This window comes from Piliocolobus tephrosceles, chromosome 1, assembly GCF_002776525.5.
Source record: "Piliocolobus tephrosceles isolate RC106 chromosome 1, ASM277652v3, whole genome shotgun sequence".
NCBI lineage: Eukaryota > Metazoa > Chordata > Mammalia > Primates > Cercopithecidae > Piliocolobus > Piliocolobus tephrosceles.
Genome location: NC_045434.1, coordinates 202,296,065 through 202,315,074, shown reverse-complemented (window position 1 = coordinate 202,315,074; position 19,010 = coordinate 202,296,065). Strand labels below are relative to the sequence as shown.

At 50.9% G+C, this 19,010-nt stretch overlaps 1 long non-coding RNA gene across 1 annotated transcript in view; it reads right to left on the bottom strand.

The window, feature by feature from the left end:
• Positions 1-19,010, bottom strand: part of LOC111547483 — a 45,814-nt gene that overhangs the window by 2,986 nt on the left and 23,818 nt on the right. Inside the window, exon 2 of the long non-coding RNA XR_002733151.1 lies at positions 9,463-9,607. This is a non-coding gene — a long non-coding RNA (uncharacterized LOC111547483). The remainder of the gene's footprint in view (positions 1-9,462; positions 9,608-19,010) is intronic.

Here is a 19,010-nt window from a genome sequence, read left to right as displayed (position 1 = left end):
AGGAGGTGATTGGATCATGAGCACTCTGCCTTCATGAATGGATTAATTCATTAAGGGGTTATCATGGGATGGGAACTAGTGACTTTATAAGAAGAGGAACAGGGCCAGGTGTGGTGGCTCATGCCTGTAATCCCAATACTTTGGGAGGTCAAGGCAGGTGGATCACCTGAGGTCAGGAGTTTGAGACCAGCCTGGTTAACACGGTGAAACCCCCCCTCTACTAAAAACACAAGAAATTATCCAGGCATGGTGACAGATGACTGTAATCCCAGCTACAAGGCTGAGGCAGGAGAATCACTTAAACCCGGGAGGCGGAGGTTGCAGTGAGCTGAGATCATGCCACTGTAGTCCATCCTGGGCAACAAGAGCAAAACTCTATCTCAAAAAAAAAAAAAAAAAAGGACAAGACCGGAGTTAGCACATTTGCCATCTGCACACTCAGCCTCCTCACCATGTGATGACCTGCACCACCTCAGGACACCAGAGTCCCCACCAGCAAGAAGGCTCTCTGCAGATATACCCCCTTAACTTTGGATTTCCCAGCCTCCATAACTGTAAGAAATAAATTCCTTTTCTTTATAAATTACCTAGCTTCAGTTATTCTGTTATAAGCAACAGAAAATGGACTAATACAGGTAATGTCTTCAAAAGAGCCACCGTGAAAACGTATGTGTTACACGTAGAGGTGAGGGCTAGAGATAAGTGACGGCAGAGGGGCCATACACACAAGTTAGATACTTAGGATGGTGGAGGTGGGGCCCTAGGGCAGCAGGGAACCCTAGATGGGAGGGGAGCAAGATCTGGAAACAGACTGGAAGAACACGTGGGGCCTGCAGAAGACAAATCCTGCTGCCCTCCCCAATTGGTAGTAAAACCCAGATCCCTGGATGCTGCAATAAGATGGGGGGACAGGCTGTCCACGGCTCCCAGTAATCATTCAGCGAAGGCACAGCTTACTACAGGCGCACAGATTATGTGCCCCTAGGCAAGTCCCTTCGCCTCTCTGGGCCTCAGTTTACCTGTTTGTTAAAAGAGGGAGGTGAACTGGATAACTCCTAAGGTTCCCTCCAGCTCTGAGGCTGTACGTTAAATATCTTGCTTCCAGACCTGAGAGCATTCAAGGATGAGAGGGTGAAGGAGACCGCCTCCACCCCGCCCTTGCTTGCTGTGAGGTCGTGTCTGCTTTCCTGGAGACACGGACTCTTCCTCAGGCCAAAAAGCCCAGCTTTCAGGTGGCAGAGTCCGGCATGGGTGCACCTGGTCCAGGGATGGAGAAACAAGCTCCAGGAACCCAAACAGCCACCTTGAGCCTCCAGTAACCACCAACCAGGCAGAGCACCCAGATACAGTGCCAGAAGGTCCCACAGCCACCAGGACAACATCCCTCCAGGCTTTGGGACAGAAAGACATTACAACCACCATCAATCATAAGTTTGGCCTTGGGTAGCAAATCATGCATGAGCTTCTGGGCTGACCTCTCTGGCCAGCCGGCATCTGCCTCTCACTAGCTGGGTAAGTGACTTTACCTCTCAGGGCCTTCATTTGTCTATACGGAAAATCACCATACCTACCTCACTCATGTTCACACCAAGAAATGTGCTTGGCCCAGTGTGGCTCAGCAGAGGGTCCCAGGAGGCCCCTGCACAGCTGGCTTTGAATCCATCTTTATGGAGTGGGGTGGGAGGGGCAGGGCATAGTTTCCTGGATTTTATTAAGCTGCGATTCCCAGCCCAGAGAACTTTCAGGGTGACACCAGCAAGGCCTAGGAGTTGGCAGACACTACCCACAGTACCAATAATAAAATTAAATTCATCAGTGTTCTCAAGTTAGCCCCTCTCCTAACCACAACGACTGCCTAGAGTGGGGCCGTACTAATGCCTGGGGCGTGGGTGGCCCCGGCAACAGGGGTGAGGGGTAAGGGCCTCCACCAGGCAGGAGGCAGAAGCCAGCGTGGCAGGCTCCCGCTCCCTTCTGGGTCTTTCCAGCCTCCAGCTGGCTTCTGGCTTTGCTGGACTATATCTTATGTCCCTCTTCATCTGCTTCTCTGTCTCAATAGGTCGCCCACCCCTGGCTTTGTCCCGTCTCTCCTCGCTCCTCCAGGGTCTCTCAGTCTGTTTTCCCCCTGCCCTCACCCCTCCTTCCTCCAACGAGCACCCTCCCCAACCTCCTCCTACAAACCCCGCAAAGCCACAGCTGTCCTTAACCCAAAATCCTGCCAATTAAACTGCTGCCTCCGGCTCTGGCTGCGGCTGCTGACGTCGGGAGATCCGGGCGAGGCCTACGCGGGTGGGGTTGGGAGAGGCGACGGCCCCCTCCCCGGGCCCCGCGGCCAGCGGTCAGTCAGCGGGCGGCCACACGAGCCCGCACCGTCGGTCCTCGCTCCCGCCGGGCCTCTCATTCCTGGTCCCCCACCTTCTGCCCAGACCCTGCCCACGCTTCCCGCACCAGCCCTAGGTCCCAAGGTCCCCAACTTGGGCGAAGATCCCGCCTGGGCTCCCCGCATCTTCGCTTGGTCCCACGGTCCCCAACTTGGCGCCAAGACCCCGCCTGGGCTCCCAGCATTGCCCCTCGTGCTCGGGGTCGCCCGCCCCACGCCCAGTCAGCAAATGTGGCCCAGGCTCTGCCTCTAGCGCTGCAGTTCCGCAACCCCCACTCCGAGTTCCCCGCGTCCCAGCGTCCCCAGTGCGCTCCCAGCACCCTCCGCGCCCCGACAGCGCACGCCCCGCGGACGCCGCGCCGCGACCCCGCTGGGTCCCCCGCCCTCCCGGCAGCCTCCGCGCCCCCGGTCCTCGGTTTCCCCGCTCCGAGCGTCGCTGGCTCTGCCTCCACTAAGGCGTCGCCGTGGGAACCGGGAGGGGGCACATTAAGAGCAATTAGCCTGCGCACACTTGGCAGCGATACCTTGATAAATAATAGTCTGAAAGTCATGTAAATAAATATTAGAGCGCATTACGAGGGCAGGAGGCGCGGCACGGGGCCCGCGAGCTGGGGGCGAGACACCGCCGTCGCTGGGGATTGACACGCGCAGGCGGGGACCCGAGATCCCCGCGCCCTGGTGGCCTGCGACCCGCTGCCAGGGGCCCGGCAGTCAGGGGTGGAGGGAGAGGCCCGGGGAAGGAGCCCCAGGGAGACAGAGAAAGCCACAGGAGGAAATAGGGAGAGGGGAGGGGGGAGAGAGAGAAGGAGGGAGTTGGGGAAGTGGGGGGGGTTGTGAGGACGAAGGGTGTGAGGACGCAGCAGGGAAGTGGAAGAAGCAAAATTTGGTCCCCTAGGGCTCTAGGAGATTCCTCCCTTCTCCTGGCCAGGTTTCTTTTCCTTGGCCCGGGCTCTCCTTCTCCTCTGCCTTTCTGAATGCCCCTTCCCAGTCTCCTTTGCTGGTCGCCCCTACATCTCCCCATTCTCACCGCTGGAGGCGCCGGTTTCAGACCTTGAATCTCCTGGCTCCTAGCCCCATTCATTCACTAGATGAGCACAGCCCGCCTAGATGCTTCCCAGTCATCCAGGTGTCAAGGGCTCCCACCTGCAGACCTCCAGCCAGACCCGTCTCCTCTGACCCACAGGCTGACAGGTCCCTTGGACGTGGGACCTCAACTGGCCGGACACTGAACCCCTGCCCTCCCCTCTAGAACCTGTTTCACCCATGCTGTGCCCTAGCTCAGGAAACGGCTCTAGTTTTCCACCTGTGGAGGAAAAACCTTCGTGCCATTCTTGACACCTCTCTCTGACACCTCCTTTGTAGCCCCTCAGAGAGTCCTGCCATGTCCACCTTGAACGTGTTTCCAGATTCCTCCTACTGCCACCTGCTCCGCGTTGCCGCTTAGCCCAAGCCCCACCCTCTCTCACTGGGACTGCCGCTACAGCTCCTCCTCCCTGGGCTCCTGCTACCATTAACCTCCACCATCGCTGTGGACAGAGTGGAGGCTATAAAAGTACAAGTCACCCGAGTAGCTCGGACTACAGGCGCGTGCCACGACGCCCGGCTAATTTTCTGTATTTTTAGTAGAGACGGGGTTTCACCATGTTAGCCATGATGGTCTCGATCTCCTGACCTCGTGATCTGACCGCCTCAGCCTCCCAAAGTCCTGGAATTACAGGCGTGAGCCACTGCGTCCGGCCAAGGCAGAAGAATCGCTTGAACCCAGGAGGCAGAGGTTGCAGTGAGCTGAGATCCCACCACTGTGCTCCAGCCTGGGCGACAGAGCGAGACTCCAATTCAAAGAACAAAAGAAAGAAAGTGCTCACCTCTCTGCTCAGAAGTTTGCTTCAGAGGAAAAACCAAAGTTCTTAAACTCCCCCTCCAGGCTCTACCATCTGCCCTCCACCCCTTCCTGGCAGCTCCGACCTCCTCACCCACCTCTCTCCCCCTCGCTTCTCTGCTCCAGCCACCAGGACACCCTCCCTGCTCCTCAAATGCACCAGACCTGCTTGCACCTTCGGGTTTTGGCACCAGCTGGCCCCTCTTCCTAGAACATTCCCCAGATGTCATCCTAGTTTAGCCTATCTCCTTCCAAGTCTTTGTTCAAATGCCCCATTCTCCATTTGGCCATCCTATTAAAACTGAATTTCTCCTCCAGCCCAAGAAAACCTCCTCCTTGACATTCTGTTTTCTATTCCTTCATAGAACTCAACCCTTTCTAATACCCTGCATCATTTACTGATTTTGTTCATTCTCTGTCTCTCCCAAGTAGACAGTAAGCTCCATGAAAGCACGGATTTTTGCCATTTTTTCCCTTCACTGTTGTATCCCCAGTACTAGAAATAGTGCCAGGAACATAAAAGAGATTCAGTAAATATTTGAAGGAAGAAAAGAAAGTGGATAGGAGGCTGGAGGGAAGGAAGGGGGAAAGGAGGAGAGAAAGAGAGCCTGGAAGGAGGGAATGGCTTGGGCAAAGGCAGGGCAGCCTGGGCAACCATCACTGGGAAGGGAGTACTTGGAAGGACCCTGCCTGCTTGGAGCTTGGGGTAGCCCCAGGGCTGGCATTTGTGAGCGATTCCTTCACCAGCCAGTACCCAGGCTGAAGGGGCACCAGGTTGGGGATCTCAGATGCAGTAGCCCCACCCCAGCCAACACCTCCACCCCCAAACCCATGGAAGGGAGCACCAGCTCCACCTCAGGCCCCAGCTGGGTGTTGGATGCCAGTGCTGAGGGCAGCACTGCATGGGTAGGCCCCTGGTAACAGCCACAGTAATTACTGGTTGTATGCGATTAGGGGATAATTAGGCTTAATAAGTCCAAAAGTAATTACCACGCAGGCTGCTTGCTGCTTTGGAAAACAGGGGCCCCCAGTGAGCGGGAGCCAGATAATTGAGAAGGGGGAGAGTGGGCATTATGGGCATCGGGGTGCTGGGCCATTTCTCTGGCAGATGCCCGAGTGCTCCCTGCCTCATCCCCACTAGGGCTTGCTCACCTCCAGCGATGAGGAGCTCACTGTTGCGCAGACAGCTCCTTGCATCACTGGAAGTCTGCGTATACAATTTTGCATACAATTTAGGCTATTGCTATTCCTGACAATAGTGTAGCCTTTTCACTTTCTTACTCAACATCTTAGCATGTGAATAAACACAGACCTAAAGTATCGTTCATAAAAGAAGCAAAGTGTATCCTCCTAGGTATCACCACAGATAGTCCTATTAGTCCTATTGACTCACCACAACACTGACGTAGTGCTTCTCGTTAGTGCCACTGAGTTCCTAACTCTTTAGCTGTACTGCTACTCCTTGGGGGCCCCACATAAACAATCCAATCCACTTTTCCAGAAATGAATCCATGTCTCCTTGAATCTTTCTTTCTTTAGACAGAAGCCAGTGGCTGGACACATTGCACCCTGCCAAGGAAGTCTTGTGATGCAATGAAAAGGGTGCCCTGATCCTGCTGCCAACTAACCTTATGGCCTTGGACAAAGTCGCTTGACCCCTTTGGGCCTCCATCTTCTTGTCTGTGCAAAGGGGGCAGGGGCACCCCAGCTTTGCTCTCTCAGGCCAACCCTAAGACCCAAGCAGCCCCAGGTCCATACTGGCCAAGGGCTTCCATGCTAGAGGCTGGGGAAAACTCAGTGACCTTTTCCAACCTTGGAATGGTTTCCTTTCTTTCTCACTGGACTGCCCTTTAGAGTTACCTCGGGAAGAGGCCTGAGAAAGAGCAGCGATCAATGCTCTGATCTGGACATACATCCCTGTCCTTCCATGACCTCAGACATCTGCCTTCATCTTCATTCTTAGAACTCAATTTCTACTCCATCAGGGGAGTGGAAGTTTGCAGGGCTCCAAGAATTTCACAATAAGATGTAAATGCTTTCTAAAGTTTGCCATCATCACTTGGGTAGAGATCCATTTGTATGACTGTAATAAGCTACGATGGTTTATAGGATGATACTTTATATCCATTTTCTTACTTGATCTCTACCTCAACCCTGTTGAGGCATGTGTAGTGCTATCTGTATTTTACACATTAGGCAACTGAGGCCCGGTAACTAGGGAAGAAAAAAAAAACTTGTCCAAAGTCAGATGGCTAGCAAAAAGCAGAGCCAGGATTTAAACCCAGGTCCGGTTCTAAATCTTGTGCTTGTAACCACGACTGTATACTTCCTTGTGGCCTCAGAGCTACCTGCTCTAGCATCCAGGACATCAGATAAGAGGATGAGACAGGATGCAACGGTAGAATCCACCCTCCTCCCCAGTATTAGAGCCCAAGGGCCTCGTCACAGGCTAATGAAGGTCTCTGGCCCCATCTCGCTGGCATCTTTCTTGGCAGGACGCCCAATGTAACTGTTTCTCCATCAAGGAGGATTTTCCTGAGGATCCCAGGGGGAAAGAGAAGTGCCTCAAAGAACAAATACCACAACAGAAGCTTCTCATCTCTGCCTGGAGCAGTGCAACTTGGAGACAGAACATGCGAACATAATTAAGACCATTCTAGCCCTGTAAACCACAAGGCCTGCAGGCCAAAAGAAGGAATGGAGTGGGAATAGCCTCACTTAGCTCCTGTGGACTCCAGAGGACCACAAATATGGATTCACTAGGAATATGCATCCTAAAGTCCCCAGAGTAGAAAAAAATTGCCACTGCCATAATAGAACTGTCAACAGGCCATAAAATCTGCTCCATTAATAGGAAAAATATATCATGGAGTTTTCTTTCCTGCAAGAGTATCAACATTACAATTTTTTTCAGAAAATCAGAAAATAATATCACTGACAAACAATGATCCATGAGAGAGGTGGACCAGGGTTGGGTTACATAAATGCTCTGCAAGGTAGTGGGGTCCCAAAGCACTGCCCCCCAGGAGATTTTCAAACATATGGAAGGCAGGTGCCCACTCCAGGGGATTCTGATCCAACGGGTGAGATGCAAGACCTTGAAATCACAGAATTAAGTGGACCCCCCCCCGCCCCAACTCCCACAGGAGATTCTGCAGCAGCCCTTCTAGCCCATGCCGGGGTTGGAGACCACTGCCCAGGTGCCCATCCATGTTTCAGCACCAGGGACAGGGCGCACAAGTCATCTCTCAAAAGTATTATGCTCGGTCACTCTGCTTATGTGCGCAGCTGTATTTAAAAAAATGCCTTAGCTCTCTTACTTTTTTTTTTTTTTTTTTTTTTTTTTTTTTTTTGGTGGGTGGGAAACTGAAGATATCGCGCCTCCTCCCTCTCTCTGATTGGGAGAAAAGCATGTGCTCTGGGGTGAGCACTGCAGCCCAGGTCCTGAAAGGCATGAAAAGTCAACCAAGGAGGGAGCAGATGAGGAGGGACCGTCCCCCAGCAGCAACAACACAAAGACCTCCTGCCTTTATTTGATAATGAGGAAGAGGAGGGAGATGGAAAGGTCTAGGCTTGGAAATCCAGTGTAATAATCTTGAGTCTCACCCTAACTGGCTGTGTGGCCTTGGGCAAGCCTTTTCTCCTCTCGGGGCCTACCCACAAACTTCCTGGGCCCTGTGGCTGGGGAGGGTAAAGCTGGCATTTGACCCGACGTCTTCCTGATGACTCAGATAATGCTTTCTCGCTCTACCTCACTCAACATGGTCTCCAGGGAATAATCCCAAATCAGCAGTTCTCAAACTGTGATCCACTCAAACAAGTGAGAGTGTCCTCAGAGACAGATTTTGTGCATAAAAGAAGAGATTGGGAGTACTATAGTAAAAAAAAAAAAAAGTTTGAGGATTACTAAGGTAAACAGAGTCTTACAGGTCTTTTTGCTGTAGGACTTCCCGACCCTCTAATGTGCTATCATGTTATTTCCAAGATGGCAGCCAAGAAGTATTCAGCGTTTTCCAAACTTCCTTTCATGCAATACTTCTAGGAATCACTAACACTTACAGAGCACTTATTAAGTGCCAGGCACTGTCCTAAGATCTTTCCATTTTAAGGCATTTAATCTTCACAACAACTTATGAAGCAGGTAGTAGTATTATTATTATTACCATTTGCAGAGAGGGAAACTGAGGTACAGAAGGACTTAAGCCCTTGCCCAATGTCACATAACTGTCGTGCTGCAGAGCAAGGATTTAAACCCAGGCAGATGGGCTTGAGTCTGTGCTTTTAACTCTATCACGGAACCACCTCTCCCAACTTAAAGGCCTGGAGTTTATTAAGTCACAGTTTGGGAAATGCTATTGTACATGCATGTCTACTTAATTTTGGAAATTTTCAACAATAGATTTTTAAAACTTTTTCTTTGATTTTGGCTGATGTTTAGATACCCTGAGCAAATAGTGGCAGGCCCAGATGATGGCAGGGAGGCAGGGGGGGCCAGTGTAGTTTGTTTTATTTGCTTATTTATTTATACTTGAGACTGGCTTTTCTCTACGTGAGGCAAAGAAGCTACATTTCTTTTTATTGATATGCAGCAATTTGCATGTTTCTGGGGTACATGTGATATTTTGATTCATGTATACAATATGCAGTGATCAGATCAGGGTGACTGGGATGCATTTCTAATGCCCTGGTTGGGGACAGGAAAAAGGAGGAAAAAGGAGGGAAGAGGGAAGAAAAATGCAGGAAGGAGGGAAGAAGAGAGGAAGTAAAAAAGAAGACAAGAGGGACAGAGAAGGAAGAATCATGGCAAGAGAGGAAGAAGAAAAGGCCCAGAGGATGAAGAGAGGTGAGAGACTGGGCTAGGGAGAAGGGAAGTAGAGAAAGAGAGAAAAGACAAGAGAACAGGAAAAAGCCTGAGGAAAGAGGCAAGTGAAGACCGCCCCAGCCTCAGCTTCAGTACTCTGGGGCCTTCTCTCCTGTCCCCTGTTCTCTGCTCTCCCAGCCAAGAGCAGCTGCAAGGAGAGGAGGTGAGGTATCCCCTGTCAGGGCAGAGGCTCTGCAGGCTCCTGGGGGGACAGGTTTGGGGGCTGGTCCTGCCTGCGAGCCCAGGACTGTGTCTTGAGAGTCCTTTCCATTGCCTGCATCCCACTCTGGCCCAGCAGCCTCTCCAGTCACTTTTCTGTGCTGTTTCCCCAGAACAAATCAGCACCTGTCACCAGCCACCAGGAGCCTCCGCTCTCTTGTTCTCCCCCTGGAACTTCAAAAAGGCTTGACATGGTTTCTCTGCAGTGGTTCCTCCCCTCTTAGGTGGCTCAGTCTGCTCCGGGACTCAGCTGTGCCTCTCATCTTCCAGTCTTAAAAAAAAAAAAAAAGGTGAAACATGGATCCTGCTTCTCTTTGCACAGGGAACATCAGCACCAAATTGGAGCACTGTTGGTGACAGTCCATGCTCTGGGCTCAGCCCTGAGGCTTCCTTGAGGGCATCAGGGTGATGTCACTGCACTGGCATGAGCTTAGTGGACTCCAGCCCCATTCCAGTCAGCACCCCCATCCCAGCCTCAGGACCCTCATAGTCCAAGCCCTCACTCCCAGCACCTCTAGCAGGAAATTTGGAGCCAGTGTTGCTATGGCAACCATGATACCAGCAATTGTTCTTCATTATGCTTGGGGATAGAATTATATGATCTGGAATCAAAAAAATGCAAGGCAGCTAACACAGTGGAGGGAGCCATGGAGTCAGGGAGCCTCCATCTGCTCTCAGCAGAGTTACTCTCAGGCAGATTAAACAAGTTACCTGTCCTTACTGGGACTCAGTCACTGCACCTGTCAAATGGTACACCTGTGTGCATATGAGGAGGGTTGAATAAGATTATCCCCAAGTTCTCTGAATCCGCAGCTGCCTCCAGGAACCCAGTAGCAAGGTGAATGTATGAAGGGCCCCTCAACACATACCCACAGTGCTTATAAGAGGGTAAAGAAACAGTCAGAAGGTCAAAAAGGTATCATCAAAAGTTCTGATGTTGGTCTAACTTAGGCCAGTTAGTCCAAAGGAAGGCAGGCTCCCTCAATGAGCGGGTCTCTCTTAGAAAAAAAAAGCACCCTTCTTGGGGGTGACTGCCAGGATTCCTTGATCCTCTTCCAATCCACCCATTCCCCAAAGCAGCCCTGCCTTTGACCCAATCATTCCCCTTCCAGAAATCTCCTGAATGCTCAGGCTTGAAACATAGAAAAAGCCTGAACACAAAGAAACACATAGCAGTCTTGTTTATAACAGTGAAACTTTGGAGTCCCTCCAAATGTCCAGGTATAGGGGAATGGCTAAGGAAATTAGGGCGCATATCCCCAACCAGAATACTATTACAGCCAATAAAAATTATACTCGCCAAAAGTTGTATTCTCCTAGGACAATGCTTGTGCTCTAATGTTGTTAAGTAGGAATAATAATAAGCCACATGGTGCCTGCTGTGGTTTTTTTTTTAAGGGCATAGAGGAAACAATTCTGGGTTTGGGGCAAAGTCTATTCTCTTTTTTGAACTCTACTTCTCTACATTTCTACAGCTAGCATGTATTATTATATTCTAGAAAAATTAGTAAGCCATTTCTAAAGGGTAGGTAGACAGGAAGGCAACAGGGCTTGGCTCTTCTTGGTTCAGATTGGAACTCTGACATTCTACAGCTATGGGCTTAAGGATTTCCAACCTCTCCAAGCTGTGGTTTCCTCACATGGAGATGACAATGACACCTATGCCAGAAGGCTGGTGTGAGGATGGAATGAAACAAGGTCCCTGGAGCCCCGAGTACATGATAGAGACCTGGCACATAGTAGGTGTGCACAAAAAGCAGCTATTGGCTGGGTTCTCAGTGGCTGTCATCTCAGACTGGAGCTGGCTGGGCTCTGGCAGCCTTTCTGAATCTTGGCCTCTGCCTCTCAGCCTGCAGAGTGTTGACTCCCCCATGCTCTCTCAGCCCTGTCTCCAGTCCCATCTGGAAAGCCTACCCGCTCCCCTACCAGCCCAAGTCCATCCCCAGATACAAGCCTTCCTGGATCATGCTCAAGGAATTGCCCACGAGGTTGTTCCAGAATGCCAAGTGGAACTGGGGCTCCCCTAGCTCCAGCACAGGCTGAACCACCTCCCAGCCCCTTCCAGCATCCTTCGAGTCTGCCCCACCACATTCAAGCCAAGGGTACTCTGATCCCAATTGCTCAAAAAGAAATTCTCTAGCTCCAAGGGCTGTGCCCTTTTCGAAGCCTGTGCTACATTTCCTGGACCCTCTGGGGAAGACATAGCTGTGACCTTAGGAGAGAAGCAGCCAGGGCTGACTCAGCCTCTGCAGCAGAGCCTGGGGGAGAGGAACATCTTTCGATGAATCAGCCCCACCATGCCTAGTGACAGACGTGCTTTACCTCTGATCATTCCACCATTTTGGCACCTAATAAGCAGGGAGAGGCGGAGTGGAGCAGGCAAGAGAACAATGAATATTTTGTGGGAGCCGGAGGCAACTGAGGACCTCTGTGGAGTGACAGGCAGACAGAAGCAGGCAGGACATGGGGGTAAGTAAGTTGCATAGCTGGGACTTGAGACATCAGCATGGCGGGAGGGACCCTAGGAGGGCCCACTTCCTTCTCTGCCTTTTCTCTCTCATTTCTTTTCTTTTTACCTTCTGTTTTCTCCCCCTCCCTTGCTTTCTTCTCCTTTTCCTTCATTTTGTCTTTTTCCTTCCTCCATGTTTTCTTCATTCCTTTCTCTACTCATTAATTCATTTCTATTTTCGACTGCTTCTTTCATCCATGTATTCAACTGATATTCCTCCTGCTGAGTCCTGTGCTGGGGACATTGGGACGAAAATGACACAACCCTGGTCCACACACACTGACCATTACAGACCTCACCACTCTAACAGTATGGAGGCTCAGAGAACCCAGGATAGACCAACGCTCTGAGGGTGTCTGGGAAGGCTTCCTGGAGGAGGTGCCCGCCATGTAGAAGGAAGAGACCTTGGCCCAGCAGGCAAGGCAGGGTGAGCATCTAGGCAGAGAACAGTGTGTGCAAGGCATGGCAGAGGAACTGGGCAGAAGCGGCCAGAGGTAAAACTGTGGCCAGATGGCAAGGGGCTGATATGCCAGATGGCAGATATGCCGCTTGTTGACTTAATTCTGGACCAAGCACTTTAATAAGTATCTCCCTTTTACAGACAGGGAAACTGAGGCTTGGAGAGTTATGTGACAGGCCTAGCATCACTCAGCCAGTAAGTTGCATAGCTGGGACTTGAATCCAGATCAAGGTGGCTCTAATAGCCATGATCTTGCCCCTTGACCACAATAAACCTCAGCTCAGGGGTTTGAAGAGGTGTAGACCACTGCCAACAGACAGGTGGCCAATGAAGCAGACTTCTGCAGTCTTCGGACACATGAGGCACTTTTCTGCTACCCACAGAGGCAAGGGGCACCTGTCCTATGGGTAGGAGGCTTCGCAGCACACTGTGCCACTGGGGAAATCTGTGGCATTGTGCTGGGCCTGTCTGGGAAATGAGCCTGAATGATTTGAAGGACAGCACTCTCTCCGGAAATCTCTGTGTGTTGTTCTGACTGGGCACCTCTACCAGCCAGCTGCTTCAGGTGGTGTGTGAACCACACAGCTGCCACTTGCTCCCAGCCCTGCCCTAGGTCTCTTGAGAATCACAGTTGCAGGCAGTGTGCCCCACGAACGAGCCTAGAGGCATTACCACCACAGGCCTGAGGGTGGCAGTGCTGAGCAACTTCACCCACAGCCATAACCTCCTCATCTCTAAAGCACAAAGATTATCCCCAGCTCCTGGTGGCTGGTGTCTCCTCTTTGCTCGACAAAAGGTGGGGCACCCTGGGGAGAAGGCTTTGGAGGCAGAGCTTGAGTCCGGGTCCCAGCTGTGTGACCTCACCTCTGGGAACCTCAGCTTCCTCTTGTGTAGGACCCTGATGATAACGTCTCCCTCAATACCTAATAAAAGCAAATATTTATGACACCTACTTGAAATAACACAAATGAAGCACCAACTTATCAAGTTGCACTGATTCATTTATTCAGCAAGCAGGTATCAAGTGTCTATATTTGCCAGGCACTCACATGGGATTAGGGATGGGACACCACAGAGACCAGAAGGAACAAGGTTCCTGATTTAACGGAGCACCCATGCTGGAAGGGGAATGGAGTGGCAAAGAACATAACTGGGGTCCGGGCCCGGTGGCTCAAGCCTGTAATCCCAGCACTTTGGGAGGCCGAGACAGGCGGATCATGAGGTCAGGAGATCGAGACCATCCTGGCTAACACGGTGAAACCCCGTCTCTAGTAAAAAAAATACAAAAAAAAAAACAGCTGGGTGAGGTGGCGGGAGCCTGTAGTCCCAGCTACTCGGGAGGCTGAGGCAGGAGAATGGCGTGAACCTGGGAGGCGGAGCTTGCAGTGAGCTGAGATCCGGCCACTGCACTCCAGCCTGGGCAACAGAGCGAGATTCTGTCTCAAAAAAAAAAAAAAAAAAGAACATAACTGGGTAATGTAAAGGCAAGTGACTGGGAAGCTACTTGAGGCAGGGTGATGATGGAGGGCTTCTCTAAAGAGGTGGATAGCAAGCAGCCAGTTAGGCAAAGACCACAGGAAGACATTCTGCAGAGGGAACAGCACGTACAAAGGCCCTGAGGCAGGAACAGGCTTGGTGTACTTGAGCCTGGTGAGGTTGAAAGATGGCGGGAGGGTGTGGGGAGAGTAGCAGGGGCTGAGGTTGGAATGGTGAGTCCAGCCAGCTCAGGACGGGTTCCCAGAAGGCCCAAGAAAGGAGTGTGACACATAGCAGGAGGTTAATGTTAGTAGCTGTGGGTATGACCTTCTGGTCCCATGCCCTCATTTTCTAGCTGGAGAAACTGAGGTTGGCCCATCAGACTTATCTTTTTCCTACAGGTGGGCTCCTTTCTGGCCTGTGCAACTGCCAGTCCCTTTGCTAATGACCCAGATGCTGAGGGCCCCTGCGCCGTCACAGCTCAGGTCTTCAGTTCTGAATGAGATAAGTGGAGCCCCAGCCTCCGCTAGGCCTGGCACAGCCGCCTTTCCCAGCCACCTCCAGCTCTGCCAGTTTCACCTGCTTTAAAACTGTAAGATGGCTGGGTGTGGTGGCTCACACCTGTCATCTCAACAGTTTAGGAGGCTGAGGCAGGAGGATCGCTTGAGGCCAGGAGTTTGAAACCAGCCTGGGCAACACAGCAGAAGCCTGTCTCTACAAAACAATACAAAGATTAGCCAAGTGTGGTTGGTGTTCACCTGTAGTCCCAGCTACTTGGGAGGTGGAGGTGGGAGAATCACTTGAGCCTGGGTGTTCAAGGCTGCAATGAGCTATGTTGGCACCACCGCACTCCAGCCTGGGCAACATATCGAGACCCCAACTTAAACAACAACAAACTGTAAGATTATGGCTATCAGGGGAATGGCCACATCTTTCAACACTTGTACCACCTGTAAGCTGTGCTCATGTGTGACCCCTCAGGCCCTCTCCAAGAATAGCTGGGACAACTAGGCCCTTTCTATCAAATGCTTACAATGCTGTTGCTCAGGGCTGTCCCCCGAGAACCACCCCATCCCCATGTTCAGCATTCTCTCCCCTCTCTGTCTCTCACTTCTGTCCTCGCCCCCTTTCTCTTCTTACTCCTCGTCTCCATTCTCATTCTCTCCTCCATCTCTTCTATTTTACCTTCTTCCCTTGTCTCCACCCCACTCCTCTTCCCCTTCTCTTCTCTAGATTGACTAATTAGTTCGTTGGATGATTGACTGAATAACTGATTTTTCCTCTCTCGGTTCCCAACAGATTTCTAGGTTGTTTACAGAATGCCTAAAACTCAAGGTCAACTATTGTATTGGTCCATTTTCATGCTGCTGATAAAGACTACCCAAGACTGGGTGATCTATAAAGAAAAAGAGGTTTAATGGACTCACAGTTCCACGTGACTTGGGAGGCCTCACAATCAAGGCAAAAGGCACGTCTTACATGGTGGCAGGCAGGAGAGAAACGAGAGACAAGCAAAAGGGGCTTCCCCTTAGAAGACCATCAGCTCTCTTAAGACTTATTCACTACCACGAGAACGGTATATAGGAAATTGCCCTCATAATTCAATTATCTCCCACCAGGTCCCTCCCACAACATGTGAGAATTATGGGAGCTACAATTCAAGATGAGATTTGAGTGGGGACACAGCCATAGCCACCATATCAACGATGATCCAGTCCAGGTTTTCAGGTGGCCAGGGTCAGCCCGGGAGCTGATGACCACAACCCCAGAAGAGGAGAGGGCTGCCAGGAAACCAGCACTGGAAAGCCCACCAAGAGTGTTTCTTTCCACAGTGCTGTAGATAAACACTGAGATGGGGGACTGTGAGCTCAAGGTGTGTCCCCCAGCAAGTGTCTGCAGGGCAGCATCCCGCCCCCATGCTGCCCCTTACAAGCAGAACCACCAGCTTCCAGGAGTGTCCAGGGGCAACCAGGCAAAATCAGAATCATCTTGGGAGCTTACCGAAAATACAGATCCCCAGGCCCACCAAGCATTACTAAACTGCATTTTCCAGGACTGGAGCCCCAGCAATTAGAATTTTAATAGACAGTCGGAACTGGGGAAGCCAGAGCTGGGTGAGGGCTGGAGAGAAGGGAGTTGGCTCCCTCCTTTGTCATTCATTAGATCACTATTGGGCATCTCCTATGTGCCAGGCAGTGTGCTCAGAGCTGGGTATACATGAATGAAGAAAAGAGGCACAGTGCCCACTCCTGTGGAGCTCACTCTGCTGGGATCCTGGCCGGAACCGTAATGCTCCCAGGCTCCACGTAATCCTGCTCTGTCCATTTCCCCTCACCTTCGCCCCTAATGCCAGCTGCACCACCCTCACCTGCTTCCTTGAGTGTCCTGCAACCGTAACGCTCCCAGCTTCCATGTAATCCTGCTCTGTCCATTTCCCCTCCTTGCCACCTGCCCTCTTTCCCCATGCCCCAGCCCCTTGGCCCCTAATGCCAGCTGCACCAGCCTCACCTGCTTCCTTGAGTGTCCTGTGCGCTTCCTACTACCAGGCATTTTCCACACAGTTCTGGGCTTGAAACCCACCCCAACCCCACACCTGCCCCATCTTTACCTCGTTAAACTCACTCATCCACCAGAAGCATTAGGAGGGGAATGGAGAAGGCTGGATTCTGAAGCCAGAGAGCCTGCGTTCAAACCCTCACCCTGCTACTTATTAGCTGTATATTATTGGAAAATGTACTCAATCTTTCAGTGCCTCGGTTTCCCAATCTGTAAAATAACAAGAGTTCTTATCTCATAGGGGTAAGGATGAAATGAGTAAATATATACGAGTGAAGCGCTGGGAACAGCACGTGGCCCTGCGGATGACAGAATATTGAAGAACTGACACAACACAGGTTACAGCAGGCTAACCAAATTAACAACCAGTACTGCAGCTGCAGCCCAGCCCACCCAGCGCCATTAGCACTCCTTAAGTGTTATCATCGTGATGCCCAAAGCCCACTGGCCAGTCCCTGTTCCACATTCTCTCAGCAGCCCTTGCTTCTTTGGGGGTAGAGCTTAAAACTGTGTGTAATTGTTTCCATTCGTGTAACTACTGGAGTCACATCTGTCTTCCCTTCTTCCCCATAAGGGCAGAAACCACATCTACTCTGTCCTCACCCCTGCCACCCCCCTTCCCAGCACAATGCCTGACACTTTGTGGGAGGCCAAAAACTATTTGTTGAAAGAGCAAATAAATGAAGGAATCAAATGTAACCCTCTTAGCGCCAGGCCATTTCGCCTCCTCCTTGAAGTCAACCTCAGCGTGAGTCACATTCACAGAAACATTCGTCTCATACCCAGAGATCATCAAAAGACCAGCTGAAGGCTTTTCTGCAGTCTCTTGAGAGAATGCCAGAAGGTGGGGTTGCATTCATGGCTCAGGAAACATCTCAAAATCCTTCCACTCTCGCTCTTGCCTGCTCCAGCCTCTCGGGAAAAGGGCCAGTCTGCTACTCCAAGAGAACATGCAGACTGAAGTGGTGTCCGTGCAGTGTTCAGATGAGGCTCTGGAGGCCACGCCGGGGGGTCATGCAGGGAGGAAAGGATTCCCTGGCCAGCCATGGGGAATCTGAACCCCTGAAGATGAACAAGAGCTCTCAGCCCATTTGCGCAGGCCCACCCAGCTGTCCTAAGGTCCCCTTGGAAGAGACCAAAACAGGAGAAGCAACAGGGGCCCAGAGACCCCCAGGCCCCCCACCGCCATATACCACATAAACCAGCTGGTGAGGAAAGAAAGTCCCAATATGGGCACTTCCCCTTTCATTCTTGATAAACTCAGCGTCCAAACGGCCCTCACAGAATGACTGCACTGTCAGGGAATGGAAAAAGAAGAGTTTACTCTCTCCCTTCTATAAGTTTCTTCCCTTCTCTGAGCCTCAGTTTTCTCCATCTGTAAAAGGGCTGCTAAACTTCCTTCCAGCTGGAAACCAAGATGGCAGTCTCGGCAAACCTGGCACAGCAAGAAAACTTGGCCTAGGGCGTAGGCAGGAGGAGTTAGAGAGACAGCCAAGTCTTCCTTTGAGTTGTTCAGAAAGACAAGCAGGCTTTTTTTCTTTTTCTTTTTTTTTTTTTTTTTTGAGATGGAGTCTTGCTCTGTTGCCCAGGCTGGAGTGCGGTGGCACAATCTCGGCTCACTGCAACCTCCACCTCCTGCGTTCAAGTGATTCTCCTGCCTCAGCCTCCCGAGTAGCTAGGATTGCAGGTGTGCACCACCTCATCTGGCTAATTTTTGTATTTTTAGTAGAGAAGGGTTTCACTATGTTGGCCAGGCTGGTCTCGAACTCCTGACCTCTGGTGATCCACCCACCTCTCCCTCCCAAAGTGCTGGGATTACAGGCATGAGCCACCATGCCTGGCCAAGAAGGCTCTTACGTGACCAAAAAGCTTAGGACAGATTTTATCAAAATGTTCGTGTTATAGGAATGCCTCTAGGTCTAGGTCTTAACCAAAAATGATCTTCCCCCATACCCTCAGGGTAGTTTATCTTACCTCTTGAAGACACACCTGTAGGCTGCGTTGTATTAATTATATGTCTGATATGCTTGAGAAAGCTGTAAAGATCCCTGTAGTCAAGAAATACACTCATTTTTGTGTCCCTGGTAATGGGAGGTACAGTATCCTATGTGCTAATGAACACTCATTAAATGTCTGCTGACTTGAGCCACCAAAAAAAAAAAGAAAGAAAGAAACACTTGCTGACTGTGTGATATTGAGCAAGTTTCTTAACCTCTCTGAGTTTCAGTTTTCTCATCTGTAAAACAATAATTTAAAATGTACCTGCCTCTAAGGTCATTTGGAGGATTAGTAAAGTCACACACATAAGGGGCTTAGTTCTACATCTATCATAGATAAAGCTCCCAATAAATGTTAGTAATTAATAGTATTAATTGTGATATGAATGAATGTGATGATGGTGAAAATGATGGTTATGATGATGTGGCAATGTTGATAATGGAGGTAATGATGGTGGCTGTGCAGATGGCAGTGGTAATCATGGCAGCGAAGTTGGTAGTAATGGTGGTGGTGGTGGTGGTGATGGTGGTGGTGATGGTGGTGACAATGATGGTGATGGTGGTGGTGGGGGTAGTGATGGTAATGATTGTGGTGATGGTGGTGATGGTCGTGGTGGTGGTGATGTTGCTGATGGTGGTGGTGGGGGTGGTGATGGTGGTAATGATTGTGGTGATG